The sequence below is a fragment of the Hylobates moloch genome, unplaced genomic scaffold, assembly GCF_009828535.3.
Source record: "Hylobates moloch isolate HMO894 unplaced genomic scaffold, HMol_V3 SCAFFOLD_5, whole genome shotgun sequence".
Taxonomy (NCBI): domain Eukaryota; kingdom Metazoa; phylum Chordata; class Mammalia; order Primates; family Hylobatidae; genus Hylobates; species Hylobates moloch.
In genome coordinates, this window is record NW_026652280.1 from 22,948,210 (window position 1) to 22,968,055 (window position 19,846).

Genomic DNA, 19,846 nt, shown 5'->3' on the forward strand with positions numbered 1-19,846 from the left:
TTCCGTTTTAAACTCTGAGGAAATATGTGATGTCTCAAATTAAACTTCTCATTTGTAACATTACCAGCCTCCTGCTCTGCCTGTCACAAAAACTGCCCTTGACAAGGTCACCAATGACCTCCCACTGTTATATCCATTATCAAGTTCTATCCCTTATCTTACTTGACTTACCAGCAACATTTGACAGTTCATATTCCATCCTTGAAATAAATACTTCTTTACCTGGCCTCAAAGTCTTCATCTTTTCCTGACTTTCTTTCTTCTTCTCTAGCTTTAGTCTCCTTTCTTTCTTTTCTTTCTTTCTTTTTTTTTTTTTTTAACCTTTACATATTGGCATTCCCAGAACTTAGTCTTTAGACTTCTCTTCTCTGGCAACACTCCCTCCCTCAATGATCTCATCAAGCCTCATTGCTTTAAATACCATCTATAGGTTGAGTATCCTTTATCTGAAACACTTGGGATCAGAAGTGTTTTAGATTTTGGATTTTTTTCAGATTTGGGGATATTTGTATTATACTTACAGGTCGAGCACTTTTAATCTGAAAAATCCAAAATGCAAAATGCTCCAATGAGCATTTCTTTGGAGTGTCAGGTTTATGCTCAAGAGTTTTGGATTTTGGAGCATTTTGGATTGCAGATTAGGGATGCTCAACCTGTATACATTGACAGTTCCCCAATTTATTGTGTGGGATGCTTTTCTGAAATCCAAATCCATATGTCCAGCTTCCTACTCACATTTTCCTTTTGAATAGCTAATAAGTTTCTCAAACTTGGCATGTCCAAAAGTGAGCCCCTGATCATTCCTCAATCATGCCCCTCCCACAGTCTACCCATCTCAGTTATTGGCAACTCCAGTTTTATAGTTACACAGACCAAAATCCTAGAATCATCTTTAGTTACTCTATTACTCTCTCACACATACATATTCCACATCCCAATCCATCAGTAAACTCCACTGGCTATACCTTCAAATCATATCCAGAATCCTGCAACATCTCAACACTTTCACTACAACCACCCTATTCTCAATCAGCATCTTCCATCAGGGATAACACAACAGCCCTCTAACTGGTCTCCCTGTTTCCATCATTGCTCCCCTGCAGTCTCAACACAGCATATAGAGTAATACTATTTAAAAAAAAAAAAAAAATCATGCTGTGATCACATCTCAAAATCTTCCAATGGCTTCCCGTCTCACAGAGAGCAAAAGCCAACTCTACATACAACTGCCTATCCTATATGAGTGAGGTGGTTGTTCTCTCCCTTGCTTACTCTTTTCCATCTGCCCTGATTCATTGGTGTTGCTCAAAGATACTAAACAGAATCTTACCTCAGAACAGTGTCCCTCACCCCAGATTCCTTCTGGCACACTCCTTCGCCCTCTTCAAATCTCCATAAAATATTACCTTTTTAGTGAAGGGTTTCCTGACCGTCATAAATTGCAAAATCTACCACTCAAAACACTTACAATCATTTAACATACCATATGTTTTATTTATTTATCATCTGCCTCTCCTGCTGTATGTTCTATGATGGTAAAGATCTGTGTTTGGTTTCTTCTCTATTGTATTCCCAGTGCCTAAAATTCTTTCCACATAGAAGGAATCCAAATACTTGAATAAATAAACAAACTAGTGAATGAAATATGTTTGCGTTGGTTTAAGTAAAGTTGCACCCATCAGCAAATTAAAGTATATCCCGATTTTATATGTTTTGGATTTCACAGGGGAGTTTCTTGTCAATTAGTTCTTCTATAATAATGTCAACAATTAATACAAGTCTCCTTAATCAAAATGTCATTAACATATTATTGTTTTTTCCCCAGCTACAGGTTTTACTTTCACTCCTGCCTCTTTTAGTCTATCGTGACATATACACAGCAAAATATATCTTAGGGCCTATGAAGCAAATTAGCTGACATAATCACTACTACAGTCACTAAGGCCTAGTAATTAATCACAACACTGTTTCTTAAAAGTAAGTACAGTGGGCCAGGCGTGGTGGCTCAAGCCTGTAATCCCAGCACTTTGGGAGGCCGAGGCGGGCAGATCACAAGGTCAGGAGTTCAAGACCAGCCTGGTCAACATGGTGAAACCCCGTCTCTACTAAAAAAAAAAAAAAATACAAAAATTAGCTGGGCACAGTGGTGCACGCCTGTAGTCCCAGCTACTCGGGAGGCTGAGGCAGGAGAATCGCTTGAACCCAGGAAGTGGAGGTTGCAGTCAGCCAAGATCGTCGTGCCACTGCACTCCAGTCTGAGCAAAAGAGTGAGACTCTGTCGTCAAAAAAAAAAAAAAAAAAGTAAGTACAGTGATATTTCATTCGTGTGAATTTTTTGCTCCAACTAATGGAAGTTTATACTGTTTATTTGTATTTGAAACGTTTAGAAAAAAGAAGAGCCTTTAAGGAAGATAGCTTGAATGTGAAATAAACTTGAATGTGAAAACAGAAGGTAACTGGCTCACTCTATCAGTCTGTTATCACTGACATATACCAACTATCAACATTCAGAGAAAAACCTGATGTGCAAAAAACTATCTTCGGTGAGCTTGAAGGGTCATAAATTACAACTGCTAAGCTGAATGGGAGACTGCATTTTCAAAGTCATGTATTTCCAGGCTGGGCGCAGTGGCTCATGACTAATTCCAGTACTTTGGGAGGCCGAGGCAGGCAGATCACTTGAGGTCAGGAGTTCGAGACCAGCCAGGCCAACATGGTGAAACCCTGTCTCTAATAAAAATACAAAAATTAGTTGGGTGTGGTGGTGCACACCTGTAATCCCAGCTACTTGGGAGGCTGAGGCAGAGAAATTGCTTGAACTGGGGAGGCAGAGGTTGCAGTGAGCTGAGATCGTACCACTGCACTCTAGCCTGGGCAACAGAGCGACATTCTGTGTCAAAAACAAAACAAAAAAACAAAGTCACATATCTCCAGAAATGTTATATTTTAAAGACCCTACAGAATAACGCTTAGCACTTCAGAAATCTTCCCTCCCCTAAACTGACCAGTGCCCTAACATTCGTTGTTCCAACATTTTATGGCTCCCACTAACTCAAGTAATCATCAGCCAAAAAAAAACCCCTGTAATTTCATTAAACTCACCAACATATTTTGAAAAAAAAATCCAATTTTATTTAAAATGGTAAATACTTCGTGAATGTAATATATGTTCCTTAATAGAAAGGAAGTCAAAATTTCCTTGGACCCGTAAGGACTTTCTGAATGCAGTCATGATGTAGGATTTCTTCTTCCAACATAATTGTGTTCTTTTGTATTCAGCAAAGTAGCTTTAAGTATCAGATACAGACAAAGACAAGTGAACCATATGGATGGAATTCAAATTGTAAGTTAACATTACTATCATAGTACCTGTCAGTGAGAACATAAGGTGTCCTCTTATTGATGACAGAATTTCACTGAGCTATCCATAGCTCTCAGTTGATTTTGCCTGTGATCACTGGCATGCACATATGTAAGACTATTAATTCTTTAAAAAGTGCATCAATTAAATGGACAAAAATGAGAACAGAACCTACAAACCTCACTAACTCCATAATTTAATTGCCAGGCATGGTGGCTCACGCCTGTAATCCCAGCACTTCGGGAGGCCTAGGTGGGAGGATAACCTGCGGTCAGGAGTTTGAGACCAACCTGGCCAACATGGTGAAACCCCATCTCTACTAAAAATACAAAAATTGGCCGGGTGTCCTGGCGGGAACCTGTAATCCCAGCTACTAGGTTGGCTGAGGCAGGAGAAACGCTTGAACTTGGGAGTTGGAGGTTGCAGTGAGCTGAGATCACACCACTGCACTCCAGCCTGGGCAACAGAGTGAGACTCCATCTCAAAAAAAAAAAAAAAAAAAAAGTCCCAACAAATTAAAAAACTGTCACAGGGAGATGTAACAGATAAACCCAAGAATAAAGGCACTACATAGTTCCAGGCCTCACTCTACACACACTAAAATTACTTCAAGATTTACACTATGAATTTTGATTTCTGTCTAGTAGAACACAAAAAGACAAAGGTATCATATCAATATATGAAAATCAATCTTGTATCAGCACTAATCTACTTAAAAAATAGTATAACATTCACAGTATTTTTATAAACCACAATATTTTACTCAAAGTCATAAGTGAAAGACCATTCCATGTTCTCAGATAAAATGTCTAATATTATAAAGATATCGATTTTCCTCAAAATAAATCTGTAAGTCAAAGTTCTACTGGTATTGTTTTTAGAAACTCAAACTAACTCTAAAATACATAGGAAAGAATAAAAATCCATAAATAGCTGAGGCAAACTTTGAAAATGGGCAAAGATGAGAGAAAGTGCTCTTCAGATATTTAACATCACTAGCTATTTGGGAAATGCAAATTAAGACCACACTGAGATATCATCACACATCAGAACAGTTAAAAAAAAAAAAACAGTGGCCGGGTGCAGTGGCTCACATCTATAATCCTAGCACTTTGGGAGGCTGAGGTGGGCAGATTGCCTGAGCTCAGAAGTTCGAGACCAGCCTGGGGAACACGGTGAAACCCCATCTCTACTAAAATGCAAAAAATTAACTAGGCATGGTGGCATGCGCTTGTAGTCCCAGCTACTCGGGAGACTGAGGCAGGAGAATTGCTTCAATCTGGGGGGTGGAGGTTGCAGTGAGCCAAGATTGAGCCACTGCACTCCAGCCTGGGTGACAGGGCGAGACTCCATCTCCAAAAAAAAAAAAAAAATAGTGACAGTATCAAATGCTAGTGAAGATGCAAAGAAATGCAATCTATCATGCATTCCTGGTAGAAATGTAAAATGGTACAACCACTCCAGAAAACACTTTGGGAGTTACTTCAAAAACTAAACATACACTTACCATACCATCCAGCAACCATGTCCTTGGACATTTATCCCCCCAAAAAGTGAAAATTTAAATCCATACGCACACACACACAAAACTGTACAAGAATGTTCACAGCAGCTTTATCTGTAACAGCCAAAAATTAAAAACAGCCCAGATATGCAGGTGAACGGTTAAACTTGGATACATACATACCATGGAATACTATTCAACAATTAAGAAGTACAAACTATTGATAAATGCAACAATTTGGATGAACCTCAAGAACTGTCTCATTCAAAAATGTTGATGAATCTCAAGAACTGTCTCATTCAACAATTTGGATGAATCTCAGTTTCAAAAATTACATGCTATAGGATTCCATTTATATAGCATTCTGGTAATGACAAAATTATAGAGATAGAAACTGATTAAACTGATTAAGGGATGGTGAGGGTAAGGGAGGTGGATGAAACTAGAAAGAGGTAACATGAAGAAAATCTTTGTAGTGATGGAATAGTTCCATATCTTCTTCTTCTTCTTTTTTTTTTTTTGAGACAGGGTCTTACTCTGTCCCAGGCTAGAGTGCAGTGGCATAATCACAGCTCACTGCAGCTTCAACATTCCCAGGCTTAGGTGATCCTCTCACCTCAGCCCCCCAAGTAGCTGGGACTACAGGCATGCACAACCACACCAGGCTAATTTTCGTATTTTTTGCCAGAGACAGGGTTTTGACATGCTGCTGGTCTCAAACTCCTGGGCTCAAGCAATCTGCCTACCTCAGCCTCCCAAAGTGCTGGAACTACAGGCATGGTCAACCACGTCAGGCTAGCTCTGTATCTTGATTGCAGAGGTAGTTGCAGGAATCCACACAGGTGATAAAATGGCACAGAACTATACACAGGCATTGTACAAAATCAATTTATTGGTTTTGATATTGTACTACAGTAGTATAAAATGTAACTATTGAGGGAAATTCCTTGGGTGAAGCTGCATAAAATGTAACCACTGGGGGAAACCAGACCTCTCTTTACTATTTGTGCAACTTCCTATGAACCTATAATTATATCAAAATAAAGCTAAAACAAAATAAATGGGAAGAGTTATTTATATAGGGGGAGAAAACATACTACTACAAAACCATAGAGTTAAAACAGTATGGTGTTAGGGCAAGAACAGACAAACCAAAGGAAAGGACTCAATATTCAGAGTATACATGAGCACCTAATACACAGTGTGACACCATATCTATGGGAAAAGGGAAGAAAGATGCCAGGAAAACTGGCACAGTACATGGAAAATAAACTAGATCACAAACTTGTGACACATAAAAAGTTAAACTCTGCATGTATTAAAGACCAATAAGTTTAAAAAGAAAACTATGAATTTAGCAGTACATAACATAGCAGAGTAACTTTGTGGCATAGCACTGGGGAAAGATTTCTTAAACAAAACCTCCAAAATACAAACCATACAGCCAAATGATTTTTTAATTTGATTATATCAAAATATAAGATTTCTGTTCAATGAAGAACATCATGAAAAAGATTACAGACAAATAACAGATTAGGAACAGATATACTTGTAATACTTAAATGACTAGTATCTATGAAATACAAGAAATGTCTGCAAATCAACAAGAAAGAACTGAAACCCCAAAATAAAAATGGGTGAAGGGATGAACAGGCAATTTCACAAACAAAAAATTCAAAAAGATAAAACACATATGAAGAAATACTCAGATTTGGCAGGGCACGCTGGCTCACGCCTGTAATCCCAGCACTTTGGGAGGCCGAGGCAGGCAGAGGTCAAGAGATCGAGACCCTCCTGGCCAACACAGTGAAACTCCATCTCTTCTAAAAATACAAAAATTAGCTGAGCATGGTGGCGCGTGCCTGTAGTCGCAGCTACTCAGGAGGCCAAGGCAGGAGAATTGCTTGAACCTGGGAGGCAGAGATGGCAGTGAGCCAAGATCACGCTACTGCACTCCACCCTGGCAAGAGTGAGACTCCATCTCAAAAAAATAAAGAAATGCTCGGATTCACTAGTAATAGTGAAATGTAATTTAAAATGAGATTTAATTTTGTATCTATTAGTCTGGAAAAATTGGAGCACTGAATAAAACCAAGCATTTGTGGGGAAACAAAGATAAAGGAACCCTCACGAGCTTCCTGCAGGTGTATAGACCATTGCTGCTTGTTCTAAACACCATCTGGTGGTGCGTCAATAAAATATATGAAAACCAAATGATCCAGAAATCGCATATGGATCTATAACTCAATGAAAGTATCAGAGGTCTAAAATGTATGCTTATCATGGTATTATCTGTAGAGGTAGGAAAATGAAAATAACATAGGTATCTACAAATAGGAGAGTAGACAGATAAACTGTAGTAGATGTACATTCTGAAATATTGTGCAGCACTTGGAAGCAAAGAACAGCAACGCAATAGATCTTTAAAACATAATAGTGAGACAAAAAAACTGCACGATATCATCTCTATAAATTAAAAATGTGGGCACCCAGAACAATATATATTTAATAACACATACAAACAGAAGAATACACATCATACAGAATGGTTGCAAATGGGTTGATGCGCAAGAGAAAAGAGTGGGAATTAGAAATAAAAAACAATGAATGAGGCTGGGTGTGTTGGCTCACACCTGTAATCCCAGCACTTTGGGAGGCCAAGGCAGGTGGATTACCTGAGGTCAGGAGTTCGAGACCAGCCTGACCAACACGGTGAAACCCCATGTGTACTAAAAATACAAAAATTAGCTGGGCGTGGTGGCACAGTCTGTAATCCCAAGCTACTCAGGAGGCTGAGGCAGGAGAATCGCTTGAGCCCGGGATGGGGAGGTTGCAGTGAGCTGAGATCACGCCATTGCACTCCAGCCTGGGCAATGAGAGCAAAACTCCATCTAAAAAAAAAAAAAAAACTGAATGAAAAATGCAGGCAGGGGAGATGCCTTGAACAGCCCATTGAATTGAGTAAGATTAACTCCATCCTATGCACCTGAGGTCCAAAATGAACTTTAAGGATTCATACATCTAACAAACATCACACCACTAAAGCTAAATGTCATCCTACCCTTCTCACGAAGAAAGCGCAAAACAAGTTCACTACTTTGAAGATTTTCAATGCCAAATGTGTTACATGGAGAAACCACCCAACTTCCTTTAACTTCAAAACAGAACATGTATCAAAGATAAAAGGAAACTGTAAGATACAAGGGTCACTACCCCTAAAATTTAAGTTAAATTCTTACAGTGATATTCAAACCAAGCCAAGCCCAGTCCCTTTGATTCACCCAGTCACCGAGATCTTTTAAAATTTAGTTACAGATGGCAATAAGAAAAAATAAATGGCATACTCTTATTTTTCTCTTAAAGTGTTTCTCTGAAACTCTTAAAATAAGGATTGGCAGTAAAATAAATGAATTTTTCTACCATAATCCCTAATTGACATTAATAATAAAGCATTAATTATATTTATAGTGGTTCGTTTTCCCAATTTATAATAACTAATATGCATTGATCTGGATGGAACTAGACAATTTTTTATTCTTTATAATAATGAGGGCATTTCAACACATGTTCACTTTTAAGCTGACCATACAGCCACGAGTTTGTTTATAAAGCAAGAAGCAGAGTCAAACTAAAATTTTTGTTTAACAAAATGTCAAAACCTCAGTTAATTTCTTTCATATAACAGGCAATTCCTGCAACCTTGCCCATAAAATCCTAAGACATAAACATCTGAAAGAGTCAGTCTGCCTTTTTTTGTCTCATGGCAAATATTACAGTGAGGGGAAGCTATAGCTGCTACTGACCGAACCCTAAATTCAGCAGCATCAACAATATCAATGCAGCCTGTGATGCAACGGTAGCTTCCCTAGTTTCAGACTATCTAACCCAGCAAATTCTGCCTCAAAAAGTGACATACTAAGTGGGTCAAAAACATAAAACGGCAATTTTTGAATCAAAGGGTAGTGTTGACTTCAAACATAGCTTCAGAACGCTGGGACCCATCACTAAGTGAACGGGAGTGACTGGTATCCACTCAGACAAGTACTAGGGCAAAGGGATAAGAACTGGCAGGTGGCATCTCAAAAATGAAATTCTAACAGTGGTATCAGTACCTTGGGCATGGGCAAAAGTAGTACCAACAGGAAAGGAAAGACTATATGAACCCCAAAAGCAAGCACATCGCCCAAAATTGCTGTCAGTAACCACCCACGATCATCACCAACCACCTGATCCCGTTTAGATTGTACCTGGGAGCCAGGCAGTCCCACCTCAAGACCAAAGCAACTGTCACAAGTAGCAAATATCACTCACCAGGCAAGGGAGCCACAAAGACCCCCGGCGGGCTCCCAAGCTCTTGGCAACGGCGCCTGGTTTTGGGCCCGACCTGCAGGCGAAGCAAGGAGCAGAGCTTGCAGCCGCAGCGATCTGACAGCTAGCACCGCCCCCGGCTAGAGCGGGCTTGTGACCTTTGACCCCCGACCCCTGATCTCCACGGTGCAAGCACATCCCGCCCTGCGGTTTCCCATGGAGAAGCTTGAAAGCCCCCTTACCTGTCACAGCTTCATCTCATGCCGCGATGCAGCCTGTCAGACCGCCGGTGGGCGCCCCAGCCAAGGAGGACAAGGATAGGGCGGAACTACCGAGGATGCGGGGTGCGCAGATCCTGCTGGGATAACCCGTGGGGCGCCAAGCGCTATCCAGCCGCCGTCTCCCCACTGAGACTGCAAGGTGCCGGTGCCGCCGCCGCCGCCGCCGCCACTGCAGTAAATCAGTTGACACCAGCCCCAACTGCCGTGACTTTCGCTGCAACTGTCGCAAAAATGAGGGGGCGGGAAAGACTCACCATTTCCCTACATGCAAGGCCTGAGCCGGCCGCGTTACCATGGAGACCGAAGGTGGAGAAAAGGTCAGCTGTGGGCAAGGAGTGCACGGCCGCCATCTTGGTTGTGGGATGTCTGGTCTAGGCTGTCCTCTCGCCAGTTGGGAGGACCAAGATGGAGCGAAGGATGAAGTAGCAAGTGTAGGTTTTTCTTGGGACCAGGATGTTGCGCAAGTTTACACTTCTGACCCCATCACTCGGCCCAGACGCCTGGAAATGTCAGTTGCTGTTTCCTTTTTGCCTCTGAACTTAATTGTTGGCCCGGACACAGAGGGTCAGACATAGACGAACTCTGCCACTCCACTAGAGGAAGTCTGACCTTGTGCAGTACTCCTGCAGAGGAGAGGGGATGAATATACTGAATCCGTGTGGGCGGCAAAGAGTGGTGGAGTGTGAGCTCTGCCTTCAGAGAGGCGTATATTCAGATCCCGGTTCCTCCACTGCACACCATTAGTGTCGTCTTGGGCATTTTGCTTCTTCTTCATTCTCTCTTCTAAATTTCCCCATTTGCAAAATACGGATAATAACCTTGTGGATGTCTAGGAAATTAAACGAGCTTAATAAATGTTAATAACTTACGCCTGCCCATCTTTCTGTCAAATATTGGTTGAATAAACGAATGAGTGGCAACCAAGGGGAAAACAAGTGCCATGCTGTGGCCAATGGTCAGTTTTGTTAAAAAGATACAAAAGATGATCATCCCATGGCGTTATTTTTTCTTTACAGGCTCACTGGTGGATTTATAAGTTAAGTTTGAATGCTGTTACAGTCCTCAAAAGTTACTGTGTGCATATACCAATAAGATGGGAATCTTGTTAAAATAAATTTCTGAATCAGTTGGTCTGGGGTGGGTTCTGAGATTCTCCATTTCTAACACGCTTCCAGGCAATGTCCATGGCTGCTGGCCCTTGGAAAACACCTTGCATAGCTAAATCCTACTGGGCACAGGGGCTGGAGCATAGAATAAGGAAACAGAACAGGGCAAAATCAGCTTTTTCAGATGGATAGTTTCCTTGCTAATTTGCCAAAAGTATGCTGAGTGTTGGTTTGGTCAAAAGGCTTCCTGTCAACAATTGGTTGTTTCTGCTAATGGCAAACCACTACCTGTCCTTCTTTCCAGTATAGACGTCTTCCCCCAGCAACACATCACAGACCCATCAGTGTCCTGGGTGGCTTACCCATTGTGCCTTCACTCCACATCCAACTACTGCACTGTACTGTGTTGTTTCTTACATGTTGTTTCTGTTTATTTTTAGAGACCAGCTCTGCTGCTACCATAATGAGAAAAACTAAATTAATGTTGACTAGAGAAGTCAATAGAACACTTGAAAATCAATAATTCTGAGATTTTCTTGTACTGCAAATTGGAATTCTATGCTTTTCTTCTACTTTTAACTGCCTTGCAATCAATCACGTGAGTAGAGGGAGAAGAATGATGCCCAATAGAAGAAATTGATTCCTTAGCCAGCTGGCTTCAGCATACTCACTTCCTCTGTTGTGATGATGAATACATTTACACCATTAAGTTCATAATCCTTTTTACAATTTATAAGAACTTTGTGGAAACGTGGGAAGCACAGAGTGGTTATCATAGGACAATCTTAGGCTACATTAAATCTTGTTGGGTTTGTGAAGGAAATATATAGGATATAGGATATCTTCCCCAAAGACTCTTTTCTTCAACAAATATTTATTGAATGCTTACTATAAGTTTCAAATAACTTCCTAAAAATGCAAAGGTTAATAGGAAGATTAATGAGAAGCTCTCAAATAATTACCACTCTCTGGCCTCTCTCTACCAAGTTTATAAAAGTTATTGCCAAAGTCTATATGTATATGGAATCTCCTAAGCCACAGAACTAAAATAAATATTCAAATATTAATGAATAAAATGCTCTAGTTCAGAAAATTCACACATTTATATATATATATACACACACACACATCTTTTTTACATATAACCTTCCTGAAAATTAAGATTTGTGTCTTCAGTAAGCTGACCTTCAGTATATTTAGTTGAATAAATTATTTATTCCTTTCATCTAAAAGAATTATACAAAAATGTTAACAGATTTGACTAACTAAAAAATTCAGTTCAACATATATTTATTGAGCCTTAGCTGAAGGTGAAGCTGAGAAAGGGAGAATCTGACATATTCGGCTTCCATGGATGAGGGCAGGCTCTGCTTCCCACTGAGATGCAAGAGGTAGGGAATTCCCTAAACACTGGAAAGTGTGTTGGATGCTGGAAAGCTAAAAAGAATGACAAATGTCCACCAAGACAGATAAGCTATAGTATATTGCAGGATGAGAAATGCCAAATAAGGAGCAAGGAAGAAAAGAGATGAATTATTTCTAGGTTGGGGTAAGGAAGGATAATCACATTAGGTCATATTGAAGTCTAGAAAAATTGGATTTGGAATAAGAATTGGGAAAGGAAAACAACTTTGTCACCAGCATTGAAATGTAAAACATGAATATATGCAATAAATAGAAAGTTAAATTTGGAAGAAATACAAGGGACATGAAGTAGGTGAAATGGGAAAATGTGGTATCAGGGCTTAGCTGTTTCTGCTCCATGAGGGGCTCCTTTAACAGGCAGTCTATGCCCTGGAGCTCTCTTGTGGGTTGATAGAGACTTCATCACATTGGGCCTAGACCAGGTAATAAAAAAGTAACATGGAAAAACAGAATAATGTCAGATAACAAGAGGCTTTTAGTGGCCATATAAGCTTTTTGATCTTTATTCCAAAGACAATGAAAAGTAATCGAAGACTTTTGACTAATAAATAGTATAGCTCTTTTCCTAACCACATGGTATTCAGGTTTTTAAAATTGCTTTACAACAAATTATCACAGTCTTAGTGTCTTAGTGGCTTAAAACAACACATATGTATTGCCTCACATTCCATGGGCAAGGAGGTCAGGAACAGTTCAGCTGAGTCCTGTGCTCATGCTCTCACAAGGCTACAAGTAGATGTCAGCCAGACTGCAGTTCTCATCTGGAGGCTCAACTAGGGAAGAATCTGATTCCAAACTCCTGTCAGCTCATTCAGTTCCTTGTGGCTGTCTGACTAAGGGCCCTGGCTTCTTACTGGCTCTGAACTGGAAGTGGCCATCAGGTCCTAGCAGCCACCCACAGTTCCTTACCACATGCGCCTTACTAAAGGCTCTCTCGCAACATGGCAGCATACTCCTTCAAAGCCAGCAAGGAGAATCTCTCTACTGAGCACAAGAAAGGAGTCACATAGATGTAGATACAGCCATGGATATGGACATGGATATAGATATGGAAATGGATGTAGATGATAACCTAAATTAGGGATTGACAGCCATCACCTTTGCCATATTTTATTGGTTAAAGTAAGTCACGGGTTTTATCTGTACCCAAGCAGAAAGGATTATACAAGAGTGTGACTCATCGGGGTCACTTAAGATGTGCCAGCCACAAATATTAATTTGGCAGCAATGTACCATGTAAATTAGGTGGGAAATACAGGGAGGCAAGGAGACAAGTGAGATGTCGTCATTGTTGTTGTAACCAAAAATGTATGGTTATCACTGCAACAGAATCATAAATGAGACCCACAGGATAAAGTCAGGAATTTCATCATTTTAGAGGCTTTTTTTTTGAGACGGAGTCTTGCCCTGTCACCCAGGCTGGAGTACAATGGCGCCATCTCAGCTCACTGCAACCTCCACCTCCCGGGTTCACACAATCCTCCACCTCCTGGGTTCACACAATCCTCCTTCCTCAGCCTCCCGAGTAGCTGGGATTGCAGGTGCACACCACCACACCTGGCTAATTTTTTGCATTTTTAGTAGAGATGGGGTTTCACTCTATTGGCCAGACTGGTCCCGAACTCCTGGCCTCAAGATTGGCCTGTCTCGGCCTCCCAAAGTGTTGGGATTACAGGCATGAGCCACCACACCCGGCTTTAGAGGCATTTTTAAAACTTAAATACTACTCTGTCCTTAAAATTTAGTAGCAGGCTGGGCACAGTGGCTCACGCCTGTAATCCCAGCACTTTGGGAGGCCGAGGCAGGTAGATCGCAAGGTCAGGGGTTTGAGAATTTAGTAGGAAATTACCCTATAGCACACCAGTACCTTCTAGACTTCTTAAGCTCCAGGTTAGCTCTGCAAAAGGCAAGGAGGCTTGTTCTTCCATTTTACAAATTTCAAAAGAGGGAGGTCTAACAGTGACTTTATTGCTACTGTTATTTTCTGATCACTTCACGTGTGCTGTTATTTTTTTCTCATTGAGGTTTTCAGTCTTAGTTTGGTATTCCCCATGGTGCCTAGTACTCAGCTAATACTCCCCTTTCCTTCCTGGACCCTCTCCCAGAAAAGTCCTATCATGGTCGATGGCTTTATTTTAATACCAAATGGCAAAGAGGCTTAATAAGGGTTTTTTGCATGATTTTTGTGTAATTAAAACTGTTTCGTGCAATTAAGAGATTCCTTTTGCACTTTCTCACATGACATAAAAGTCAAGTGTTGATACTTCTCTTTGTCTCCTGTCTCATGACTTCCATGATTCAAACCATTTCTTTCCAAGTAACAAAATGTCTTTTTCTAGAAACATCTCTAGTTACTCCATACTCAGGCCTTTTAGGAAGGAGTGAAGGCGATAAGGTTTGGGGTGCTAAACCTCCTTACAAATGAGGTTTTCACAGCCCCCCTCACCAAACCAGCAAGACTAGCAAGGGAAAACTAGAATAGATAATGAAGGAGGAGCTGATGAGTACTAGTGGTAGCCCTGATCACCAACTGCAGCAACAGGGCTGTAGATCATCTGCTAACCTCCCTCTTCTAGGTTTCCCATAAGGAAGAGAGGATGACCAGAAACCTGGAGGAGTTGCTCCCCAAACCTGTGTAGAGAAGGGGACTCATTTTTGTGTAAATAGTGGACTGTGGGAGACACATGAAGAACCACCCAGATTCCCCTTCAAGAAAGAACCACTTCCTAGCTGCAAGGAGAGTGGTTTGCTCACACTCTTGCTGTTAGCTTCTTTGGCGTCACCTGGGCTTTCCAGCTGAGATCACACTAATCTTGGGGCAGCTTCTGATGAATGACTGAGCAGGGTGAGGAAAGTCCAGGGCACACTCTTCTTGGGCCCCTGTTCTAGGGGGTGGTATCAAGGCATAGGAATTTCTGCTCCCACGGGGGACTCTTTTAACAGGCAATCTTTGTACTAGAGCTCCCTCTTGGGTTAGTAGAGACTGTCAGATCTGCTTTTTCGCTTCCTCAGCCCAATCCTGCTTCCTCCCTTTTCCTCTCACAGATGTGAGAGAAATAAACCTTTTGGACTCCTCACTCCATGTCAGCATCAGTTTCCCAGAGAACCCAGCCTGCACCATGACACCATTTTTAACAATTGACAATCAGGAGCCGTCATTGTACTTTTGCAACTTTTCTTTCGGTTTTTTTTTTTTTTTTTCCGAATAAAAAGTTGGAAAAAAAGAAATAAAGATTAAACCGATTTTTAATAAAAGAGAGACATAAGACTTATCAACCCATGCAATGCATATGTCTTATTTTGATATTGATTCAAGTAAGCTATAAAATAAATGAGGAGAAAAATGGGAAATTTTAACTGAGTGGATATTTAACGATATTAAAGAAGCCTTGTTAACATATTAGAATGTAATAATGATATTTTGGTTATGTTTTTAAAGGATTCCTCATCTTCCAGATGTGCAGGCTGAAATATTTATAGATAAAATTGTCAGATGCCTAGCATTTGCTCCATGATAATCTGAGGTAAGGAAGACAGTGGCAATAGCTACCTTAACTTTACTTCCATCTGCATGAAATAGTACATTCTTTTACTTCTAATTCTAATTCATCAAGGTGAAAAAAGTCACTTATTCACCATCCAGTGGTTTTAGGCACTATGCTGAGCTACGCATACAGAAAATGCAGAGACTTGGTTCTTGTGGTCAAGTTACTCCGTCTGGCAGGGAGGCAGGGAGACAGGCAGGCCCATACTGTGAGGAGTCATGTACCTGGTGCTTTCCACCAGTTGCTGTGGGGCTGATCCTCCTACTGACCTGGTAATACTAATGTTCTGAATTTTGATGGGAAATATTGTTTTTAACATTGTGTGAAAAGCCACTTCCTTATTGTACAGAAACCACTAACATACATTTGACTTTTATGGGATTTCTTCAGTATCTGGCCCTCACATGTACTCAGATATTCAGATATCTGCTACTTAAGAATGGACCGAACGATGAGTGTGTGTATGTGTTATGTGTGTGTTTGCTCAAGGGCATGCTTGAGAGAGGGCTTTGAATAAAGTGAAGCTTCTGTTAAGAGTTTTATCAGCTGGACATAGTGGCTCATCCGTGTAATCCCAGCATTTTGGGAGGCCAAGGTGGGTGGATCACTTGAGGTCAGCAGTTTGAGACCAGCCTGACCAACATGGTGAAACCCCATTTCTACTAAAATTGCAAAAATTAGCCAGGTGTGGTGACATGCACCTATAATCCCAAGTACTTGGGAGGCTGAGGTAGGAGAGTCGCTTGAACCCAGGAGCCAGTGGTTGCAGTGAGTCAAGATCACACCGCTGCACTCCAGCCTGGACAACAGCATGAGCCTGTCTCAGAAAAAAAAAGAAAAAAATAATTTTATCATTTCCTTCCTTGCCTGTCTTTTCTAGGAGACAATATCTACAATACCACAAGCAAAAAGAGCTCTTTTACAGCTAATGATTAAATGAAAACACAGATTGTTAGTTTTGTGTAGTTTCTGAGTTCCAAAGAGTTAATTCCAATAATGTGAGAGACTAAATGTTCATATCCCCCAATATTCATATATTGAAACCCCAGTGTGATGGATTTGGAGATGGGGACCTTTGGGAGGTAACTAGGTCATGAGAGTAGAGCCCTTATGAAAGAAGAGACAAGAGAGAATACTTGTTCTCCTGCCTGCCCTCTTCCTCTCCACTCTTTCTCTCTCTCACCCACTTCTTCCCCACCGTATGAGGATACGTCAAAAAGACAGCCCTCCTAAACCAGCAAGAGAACCCTCACCAGACACAGGATTTGGGCCAGCACCTTGATCTTGGACTTCTCAGTCCCCAGAACTGTGAGAAATAAATGTTTGTTTAAACCATCAACTCCATGGTACTCTGTTAAGAGTAGCCTGAACCAAGACAAAACCCTCAACATACTCTTTTAAAAAATTAAAATAAAATTTAAAATGCTGTTTTTATTTCAGAGGCTGAGGTGTTAGAAATATTTTTCTAAATATCTGGGCTTCTTAATAGAAACTCTAAGCAGTTTAATGACATCAGATATAAATTTCAGAAGAAAAAACTATTTTACATATTTGGCAAACACCCGAACTGACTCTGAGAATTGCCAGTTAGTTTCTGTAGTATGCTCCAGGAGATTTGTGACAGTGATAGAATACTCTACAGCTTCCTAGGAAACCCTCTCCTCCAAGGCATAGCCTAGTGTCCAAAACTAAAGAATATAATGTTAGCGCGATAAATGGTACATCTGGAGACTTGATGGCATCTAAAGAGACACTTGCTATCAAAGGGGAAATGAGATCCTTTTGACTAAAAATATATTGCGCCACCTAGGGACACCTGGGAAAATAATATATTCAATTTTCAAATTCAAAGCATACAACTAGAAAGGATTTGGAAATTATGAAGCAGGATTTTCTTTTTATTTAATATTTGTATTACATAAATATCACACAAATTACACCAGGCTGGAGTGCAGTGGCTCAATCCTAGCTCACTGCAGCCTTAAACTCCTGGGCTCAAGTGATCTTCCCACTTTAGCCCCCCCAAGTATCTGGAACTACAGGTGTGTAACATCATGCCTAGCTTGAATTCTTAGATATGACAGCAAAAGCACAGACAGCAAAAGGAAAAAATAGGTAAGTTGGATTTCATTGAAATTTAAAACATTTGTGCATCAAATGACACCATAAAGAAAGTAAAAAGACAACCCATAGAATGGAATATCTGAAAGTAATTTACTCTATACGGGATTGATACCCAGAATATATAAAGAACTCCTACAACCCAACAGCAAAAACAAACAACCTGATTCAAAAATGGGCAAAAGACTTCAACAGACACTTCTTCAAAGAAAATAAAAGAAATAAGCATTATGCACATGAAAAGATGTTTAACATCTTAAGTCATCAGGGAAATGTGAGATATCACCTCACTCACAAAGATGCCTATTATCAAAAAAGATTAAAATTAGCAATTGTTGCTAGGATGTGGAGAAATTGGAACCCTCATACATTCCTAGTAAGAATGTAGAATGGTGCAGGCACTGCGGAAAACAGTTTGGCAGTTTCTCAAATAGTTAAACAGAATCGCCATACGATCCAGCAATTCCACTCCTAGGTATACACCAAAAAGAACTGAAAAGCAGGGACTTGAAGAGATCCTTGTACACCAATGTTCACAGCAGCATTGTCAACAACAGCTAAAAGGTGGCAACAATCTGAGTGTCCATCAACAAATGAATAAGTAAGTAAAATGTGATATGCCCATATAATGGAATATTATTGAGCCTTAAAAAGGAATGAAATAAATTTTGATATATGTTATAATATAGAAGAAATTTGAAAACATAGTGCTAAGTGAAATAAGCCAGGCCGGGTGTGGTGGCTCACACCTGTAATCCCAGCACTTTGGGAGTCCGAGGCAGGCGGATCACTTGAGGTCAGGAGTTTGAGACCAGCCTGGTCAACATGGTGAAACTCTGTCTCTACTAAAAATACAAAAATTAGCCGGGCTTGGTGGTGCATGCCTGTAATTCCAGCTACCTGGGAGGCTGAGGCAGGAGAATTGCTTGAACCCAGGAGGCAGAGGTTGCAGCCTGGGTGACAGAGCAAGACTTTCTCTCAAAAAAAAAAAAAAAAAAGAAGAAGAAAAAAGAAAAAGAAAGAAGCCAGTTAAAAAAAGACAAATAACCATATGATTCCACTTACATGAGGTGCCTAAAATAAGCACATTCATAGAGATAGAAAGTAGACTAGAGGCTAGCAGAGATGGGGAAATGGGAAAATGTGGAGTTATTTAGTGGGTACAGAGTTTCTGTTTGGGATGATGAGAAGGTTCTGGAAATGGATAGCAGTGAGTGCACTTAATGCTACTGACTTGTGCACTTTAAAACTGGTTAAAATGGGCCAGGTGCGGTGATCCACATCTGTAATCCCAGCACTTTGCAGGGCTGAGGCAGGAGAATTAGTTGAGCTCAAGGAGCTCAAGAACAGCCTGGGCAACAAAGTGAGATCTTGTCTCCACAAAAAAAAATAAAAAATTTGCTCAGCGTGGTGGGATGCAACTGTCAGCCTAACTACCTAAGAGGCTGAGGCAAGTGGACCAGTTGAGCTCAAGAGGTCGAAGCTGCAGTGAGCCATGATCATGCCACTGCATTCCAGCCTGGGTGATGAAGTGAGGCCCTGTCTCAAAAAAGAAAAAGTTAAAATGCTAAATTTTATGTAAGTATATTTACTCATATATATGTATATACATATATATGAGGAAATCCTGCTTCATACTTTCCAAACTCTGTCTAGTTGTATGCTTTGAATTTGAAAATTGAACACATTCAATCATATATATACATACTGAGTATATATATATACACACACATACTGAATATATATATATATATACACACATACTGAGTGTGTATATATATATATATATAGCAACTTGGGTTGATCACAAGTCTATGCCTTCCATTTTAGCCCATACCCCTGGACATGGAGCCATCACAAAAGTGTATACTCTGAAGGACAGGAACATGTAATAATCATCTTTAACATCTGAGGTTATGGCACAGTGCCTACCACACTGGAGGTTCTGAAGAACTTGTTGTGGTTGTCAGTGAGCTGATTCCAATCTTAATTCACTGAACTGTGCTGGTTGTTCAGATAAAAACCAATGACTCCCTTGCTACACTCAAAGGCATTTCACAGCTTTCATCCTTTTGGTCTTTGACATTTACTTTTGTGATAGTCCTCCTGATTCTCTGCTTCTCCTAACTTTTCTCATTTTACTCCCTATTTGTAATTGTCTTTAAATTTCTGTTGTAACTCTTTGCTTTTCTGTA

At 40.4% G+C, this 19,846-nt stretch overlaps 1 protein-coding gene across 4 annotated transcripts in view; it reads right to left on the reverse strand.

The window, feature by feature from the left end:
• WDR7 (WD repeat domain 7) overlaps positions 1-9,637 on the reverse strand; it is a 376,679-nt gene extending 367,042 nt beyond the window's left edge. For 2 of the 4 annotated variants that reach the window (XM_032152211.2, XM_032152210.2), the window contains exon 1: positions 9,416-9,637. The gene's annotated coding sequence lies outside the window, so the exon portion shown is untranslated. Of the gene's footprint in view, positions 1-9,176; positions 9,250-9,415 lie in introns of all 4 variants that reach the window. The other 2 variants (XM_058438304.1, XM_058438305.1) reach the window with 2 other exon arrangements.
• Positions 9,638-19,846: the final 10,209 nt, after the last annotated feature.